This window comes from Lycorma delicatula, chromosome 4 (genome assembly GCF_047948215.1).
Source record: "Lycorma delicatula isolate Av1 chromosome 4, ASM4794821v1, whole genome shotgun sequence".
NCBI lineage: Eukaryota > Metazoa > Arthropoda > Insecta > Hemiptera > Fulgoridae > Lycorma > Lycorma delicatula.
This window is the reverse complement of record NC_134458.1, coordinates 103743066-103750113: the sequence shown is the minus strand read 5'-3', so window position 1 is coordinate 103750113 and position 7048 is coordinate 103743066.

Below are 7048 nucleotides of genomic sequence, written 5' to 3'. Positions count from 1 at the left end.
CTCCTATGGAGACGGAGCCCGTAGCGGGCTGCAGCAAGGCTGCAGCAGCCGCCAACCCGCAGGCTGATGATGGGGCCCCATCACAGCCTGCTACCGTCAGGCGGGAGAAAATCCCGCCAATAATGCTGGACTGCCCGAAGGAGTGGCCAGCATTAGCGCGCGACATTAAGTCGCGGATCGGGGGGCGCCTGGTGGCTAAAAGCACCGGGCTCTCGATAAGGCTGCAGCTGGGCAGCGAGGCGGATTACCGGGCGGTGCAGAGTTTTCTGCACTCGAAGGGAATCGCCTTTCACTCCTTTCAGCTCCCGAAGGACAGGGAGCTGAAGGTGGTTATACGGGGGATCCCCTATGGGGCTGCCCCGGAGGAAGTAAGGGAGGAACTGACCTCCCTTGGCTATGAGGTGGTTTCGGTTAAGAAGCTCCTCACAAGGGACGGTCGGGAAACCCCGACCTGCCTAGTGGCCCTTAAGAGGACCCCTTCGGCCCGGACCATTTATGACCTTGGCAGTATTTTTTACTGCAAGGTCGCAGTGACTGCGTTTGTGTCACGAGGGGGGCCACCCCAGTGCCACAGATGCCAGAAATTTGGACACTCGTCCAATTACTGCCAGAGGGCCCAGCAATGTGTCAAGTGTGGTGGGGACCACGACACTGCCACATGCGTTAAGCCGCGTGAGGAACCAGCCTCATGCGTTAACTGCAAGGGGCCTCATCCGGCTAATTACCGGGGTTGCCCCTATTATAAGGAGCAAGTCAATAAGGTCAAGGGCATTAAAAAGCCCGCGACTGTTGACGGCCGCAGCTGGGCCCGTGTTGCCGGTGGGGGAAAATCAGCCCCCAAACCGGAGGTGCCGGCACCTGTGGCCAAGGCGGTAGTGAAAAAAGGGGAGGTACCCTCCCCAACACCCGCCAAGCCAAAACCGGCGGCGACCACCAAGAAGGTGGTGAAACAAAAGGCGGCGACAAAGCCGGCCCCGGCGAAGAAGGCCAAGCCTTCTTCGGCTGGGAAGGCCAAGCAGGCTGTTAAAAACACCGCGGCCCCTGTGGCCCCGCGCCCCACCAAAAGGGCGGCCGCGCCAAAAGGCACCTCCAGCGGCAATCCGAAACCGGCTACCCCGTTGGAGACCACTGGCATGGACTTCCTGTCGCAGATGACAGTGAAGGATATCCTGCCAGATATCATGATGGTTTTGCCACGCCTGCTCCAGGCAAAATCTCTCAAGGACTGTATTCAGTCCTTAATAGAGTGCCTCATGGCTGTACTGTCCAGGTATGGTTAGGCCCACCCTCAGACTCTTGCAGTGGAACGCCAACTCAGTAGTAGGCCGGACGGAGGAACTATGCCGTCTGGCCGAGGATCTACTGATAGACGTGATACTGTTGTCTGAGACGTGCTTGAACCCAAGCAAGCAACTGACCCTTCGGAACTATTTTACATATAGGACGGATAGGCCAGTTCGACCCGGATCTCGCACCTCTGGTGGAACTGCGGTTTTAGTCCACAGACGCCACATGCATACGCGCGTTGTTCTTCATACAAACGTGATGGAGCAAACGTGTGTGCATGTGGAGCATCTGGGCACGGTGTATCGGCTGGTTTCGGCTTATAGCAAGCCGAACGACGCGGTAACCGGCGCAGATCTGGATGCCGTGCTGGAAAATTGGGATGGGCCCATGATACTCATGGGCGACCTCAATGCCAAACACGTGTCATGGAACAGCATTCTGACAAATCCGAATGGCAGATTGCTGTACGAAAGGGCGAGAGCCCGCCGCTTGGTCGTCGTAGGCCCTGAGGTGCCCACGTTCATGCATCGCTCAGGCAGATCTAGGCCTGACGTGCTGGATATCGCAGTCATGAAGGGGGGTACCCTCCCATTCATGATTGAAACGATAGAAGACCTCAGCTCGGACCATTCCCCTGTCCTGTTGGAACTAGGTCAGGCAGGGGGTGGCCGAGATCCCCCGCCTATACCCCGAAGGTCAGTCAACTGGAAGAGGTTCTACGAGACCCTCCAGCGGGAGTACAGGCCGGTAAATCCTGAGCTCCTGAACACCCCGGAGGAAATCGACGACACTGTCGGGCGCGTCACGTCGTCAATGACCGAGGCCCTGGCAGGCAGCTCATCGGCCAAAACTCGAGCAGTTGTTCGAAACGACCTCCCTCCTCATATCTCCGAAGCCATAACGGAGAAACGACGACTGAGGAGGAGATATCGAATCACCCTGTCCCCCGCTGATAAGCGGGCCTTTTATAATCAAACGGACAGGGTAAAACAACTGCTGACAAGCCATCGAGAGGATTCGTGGAACGAATACCTCGCCTCGGTCTCTGACGACATCTCCTCGGTGTTCAGGTTGAACAGGAGACTGCGAGAAGGGAAGAAGCCTCGCCATCCGGTTGTGGGGCAGCGAGGTTTTCTTGCATACTCGGAGGCGGAGAGGGCCGAGGTATTCGCCGATACCTTGGAGGAGCAGTTCACTCCAAACCCCCCTCCCTCCCCGAACGACGAGCACACAACCGAGGTGGAATCCTTTCTTGTAGATTATTTCTCACAGGTGGAGGACGCCCCTCTAGAGATTGACCAAGTCACTGAAGCGGAAGTTTCCGCAGCCATTAAGGCCACAAGCCCCGACAAGGCCCCGGGTGTCGACGGGATCAGCGCCCGTGCATTCCGGAACATACCGGCCTCCGTGATTACAGCAATTTCGGTGATATTCACGTCCATTTTGTACGTTGGATATTTCCCGAATTGTTGGAAAACGGCCAAAGTCGTATGTTTACCCAAACCGGGGAAAAGTTTACTTTTCCGTGGGAATTATAGGCCAATCTCCCTGTTACTGGTATTGTCTAAGTTGTTCGAGAGGATTTTTCTCGAAAAACTGAGGCGATACATGGAGGGAGAAGTGCGGCCCGAGCAATTTGGGTTCAGGGAGGGTCACTCAACCACCCTCCAACTGGTAAAAATAATAGACGACCTTGTCGGAGGCCTGAACAGGAAACGGGTGACTGCAGCCGTTTTTCTGGATGTGGCCAAGGCCTTTGACAAAGTTTGGCATAGCGGGCTGCTTTATAAGCTAGCGCGATCGGCGATCCCCTACCGCTATGTCAGACTTATGCGGTCATATCTGCTAGACCGACATTTTGTCGTGCGCGTAGGGGAAACGATTTCCTCCACCAGAGAAATAGCCGCTGGGGTTCCCCAAGGAGCAGTACTTTCCCCGTTCTTGTACACTTTGTACGTGAACGATATGCCGCTGTCGGAAGGGGTCAAAACGGCCCTTTACGCAGACGACACGGCATATTTCTACGAATCCGCAAATGTGGATTACGCGGTCCGGAGGCTCCAAAGGCAGCTGGACTTAGTGGAACCGTGGCTCGACATGTGGAGAATCAGGGTCAACGGTGAAAAATCGGTGGCCGTGATGTTCACATGCAAGACACGAAAACCGACCAGAGAGCTGGAAATCTCAGGGGAGAAAATCCCTTTTGAGAAAACAGTTAAGTACCTGGGGGTGGTGTTGGACAGGCGGCTTACCTTCGGCGAACATGTAAATTATGCGACCCGGAGGGCTAAGGCCGCCAGAGCCTCGCTATACCCAGTGCTGAACAGTGCCAGCCCGTACCCACTGGCAACTAAGCTCCTCATTTTTCGGCTGTACGTACTGCCGATTCTAACATATGCTTACCCGGCATGGGGGGCAGTGTTGAGCTCCTCGCTTCAAAAGAAGATCGAGGCCGTCCAAAACATCGCGTTGCGGACGATTTTTGGAGCTCCGTGGTTCGTCAGGAACGCCACTCTCCGATCTGATGCGAGATTTCAATCCGTGTCCGAGGTGGGGGTGGCGCAGGCGCGCAGACTGTTCGGGAGAGCGGCTGTGTCCGAACACAGTCATCTTCGGGACATCTGCCGAGAGGACCCAACTCCGACAGTTGTATGGAAGCGGCCTCACGCCGTACTGGACGAACCACCGTGATGGTGCGGTGCGGTAGCCGAAAATCGACAAACCAGGCTTAGGGGCCTCCATATCGCATGAGCCATAAACGGAATAGTGCGTCAGACGCGTTTCCGGGGTCGCGAGTGAAAAGTTTTCGCGAGTTATATAGTTTGAAGACGTCAAACACGGTAAGTCGCGCATAAAACAAAAACGCGGTCTAAATTTAAAAAAACTTACAGTAAGACAAAATATCCCAGCAATTGCGACTCCTCCGGAAAAGGGGACGCATTGCTCCCTCCTTATAGCTAGTGCCCCGTTGTGGCGTATTCCTGCTAGCCTATTAAAGAGTTAGCACCGAAAGGACTTCAGTGGACGGTCTGAAGGGGAATTACGTCGGGAGGACAGGCTTTATAAGCCTAGCCTTCCGCGGTCGGCCCATGAAATGGGTTCGATAACGCTGGTTTAACAACGGATTGGAATGCAATTAAATCCGTCTTAAATTCACTAAAATAATAATAGACAAAACTTGAAAAATTAGATCCGAGATTAAAAAATAACCCTTTTAAAAACAAGCCCGATTAGAATGATCCAGCAGCAAGGGACTCTGTCCAGGTTCTGCGATAAAGTAGGGAGTAATAGACTCCTGCCAACTTTGCATTCCATACATCCATAGATCGCTTAGTTAGTTACGTTTTTTTTGTGTAGAATGGTCACCGGAGACACTATAGAAGATCCGTTAACGCTAAAATATAACTGGTTCGGCTTAGCCTCGAACTGTCAACCTACCGTACGAGAAGGCTAGCAGTTAATCATCTGCACAATATACCGGGACATAATTTTGTTAAAGTATTTTTTTTAAACATTTATTTATTATTAGTAAGTACAACTGAAACTGATTTTAATACTGTATTTTAATGACAAATAAAACAGTTTGATCCTGTTTGCAGTTTGTATTTATTGAACGTTAAATCATACCATTCTACCCGATTCAGAGATTATTATATTTAATCAGTACACAACATGATGTTATGTTGAATAATAGACAGAGGAAGTGAAACAGTTATGCCACATTAATTGTTTAAATTCTTCCATGACGAATTGATAACCAGTGAACCTTACATCGGAAAAGGTTATAAAATACCGCTTGTAAAACCGGTAACTTCCTATTTTTCATTGCATATTTTGTCATTATTATTATTACCATTATTATTATTATTGTTGTTGTTGTAAATTATGTTCTGTCCTGTCATGATGCTAGGTTAACTTCTATCAGTTGTTTTCGTTGTATGAAAATATAATAACTGAGAATACTTTGCTGCCAATTCTTTGATATAACGCGTAATATAATTATGTTACACATGATCTAAATTTAAAGTTTGCTTTTATTCAGGGGTTTTACTATGAGAAATATAAGGGTGAATTACACCCATCTTCTACCAGCGCCAAAGTTTTAAAAATTGGATGAATCGGTAAAAATTTAATATACTTTAATTATGAATTGAAGATTTGATAAAATTTAGAATTAAAGGTAAAATTATTTGTTGCAGATAAATAAATAAAATTAGAAAAAAGGGTTGGGTTGGATTGGTTTCTGAAATTAGGGTGTAAAACATCTCGGATTCATATTTTTTACTTTTTATTTACTAAGTTTTAGAAAAAATCCAAAAAGTATGTGATTTTTATTTTTATACATCTATTTTTTATTCATTTTTTCTGTTATTCATAAGTTGTCTATTTGTTTTTATTTACATAATATTGCTCAAACACTGATGAAAATTGTTCTGTTTAAAATCGTATCATTTTTCCGATCCGGTTTGTGTGTTTTGTTTCTAATTAAAGTTAAACTTCTCAACTACGTGTTTAATTTTAATAAACGTTATTTATATCAATTTTCTTATAATTAAATTCTCTACAAAGGTATTTAGAAACTTTTGTTTGTTTATTGGTAAATTAAATTATTTTATTCCAAACATAAAAAAATGTGTTTTTCCGACAAAACCTTTCGTGTTTACCCCGTTTTTCTTAAAACCTAAGTGATATAGAGATCTGCAACCACTTTTATTCAATTTCTTAGATCAAAATCCATTGGTAAACACTAAATTTATCCCTCGGTTTGTACCCCGGTTTAATTACACAGAGGAAGCAGAAAGCAGCGTTAAATGTTTTGCGAGCAGGAACTAGCATATTTTCTTATTTTTGGTTATAAATCATGTCCTGAGTGATTGCAGTACAATTTCAAAACACCTGTTTATATATTTTTACAGTACTAATATAGAATATATAGATATTTTTTTACAAGTTTAACAGAAATAGTTTTAAAATTCGACAAACTTGACTCAAAAATTATGATTTTTTTTAGGTTTGATGTAATTTTATAAAACCCCATTAATCAAAAAAAGATTTTAAGATAAAATTTGTAATAAAAATTGAATAATTTTTTTAAAAATCCTTATTTAATTTAAAAACAAACACAGTAAAATTAATTTTGACTTACAGCTTTTTTTTAGTTATTGGTACTTTTACTAAGTAAATTTACGCCATACCTAAAGTGTATTGTAGATTAACGTTCTATGATTTATTTTTTTCTTTGAAATTTTTATCTAACACTGCATGTAAAAGCAGAAAATTTGCTCAATAATTTGTGTCCGCCGAGTTTTAGTATAGCATTACTTGACATTTAGAACGGAAATCTGGGCAAAAAATTTCGATAAACGTATATCAAAAACAAAACATTTCCAGGTATATGAGAATATTTTCATTAATTTGATGAAAGAAATATGTCAATGAAGTATAATAGAAACTTTCTGAAATACAGCTTGCGCGCATGAGTGTGTGTGTGTATGTGTGTGTGCAAATATATAATTTGATAGGGCTGTGTATATATTATGGATTACTAATAAAAAAAGTAGTTATAATATTATAGACAGTGATTTGCGATAAAAATATTTAAATTAGTCATTATGAACAAATTTTGCTAGTTTTTTTATTACACTAGAAATTTTTAATGAAAGATAACATTTTATTTAAATGAATAAAGTTCTAACAAATAAAGTTTATAAAGTGATAAGATTATATTGAATATTTAAATAAAATACAAAAAAATCCCTTT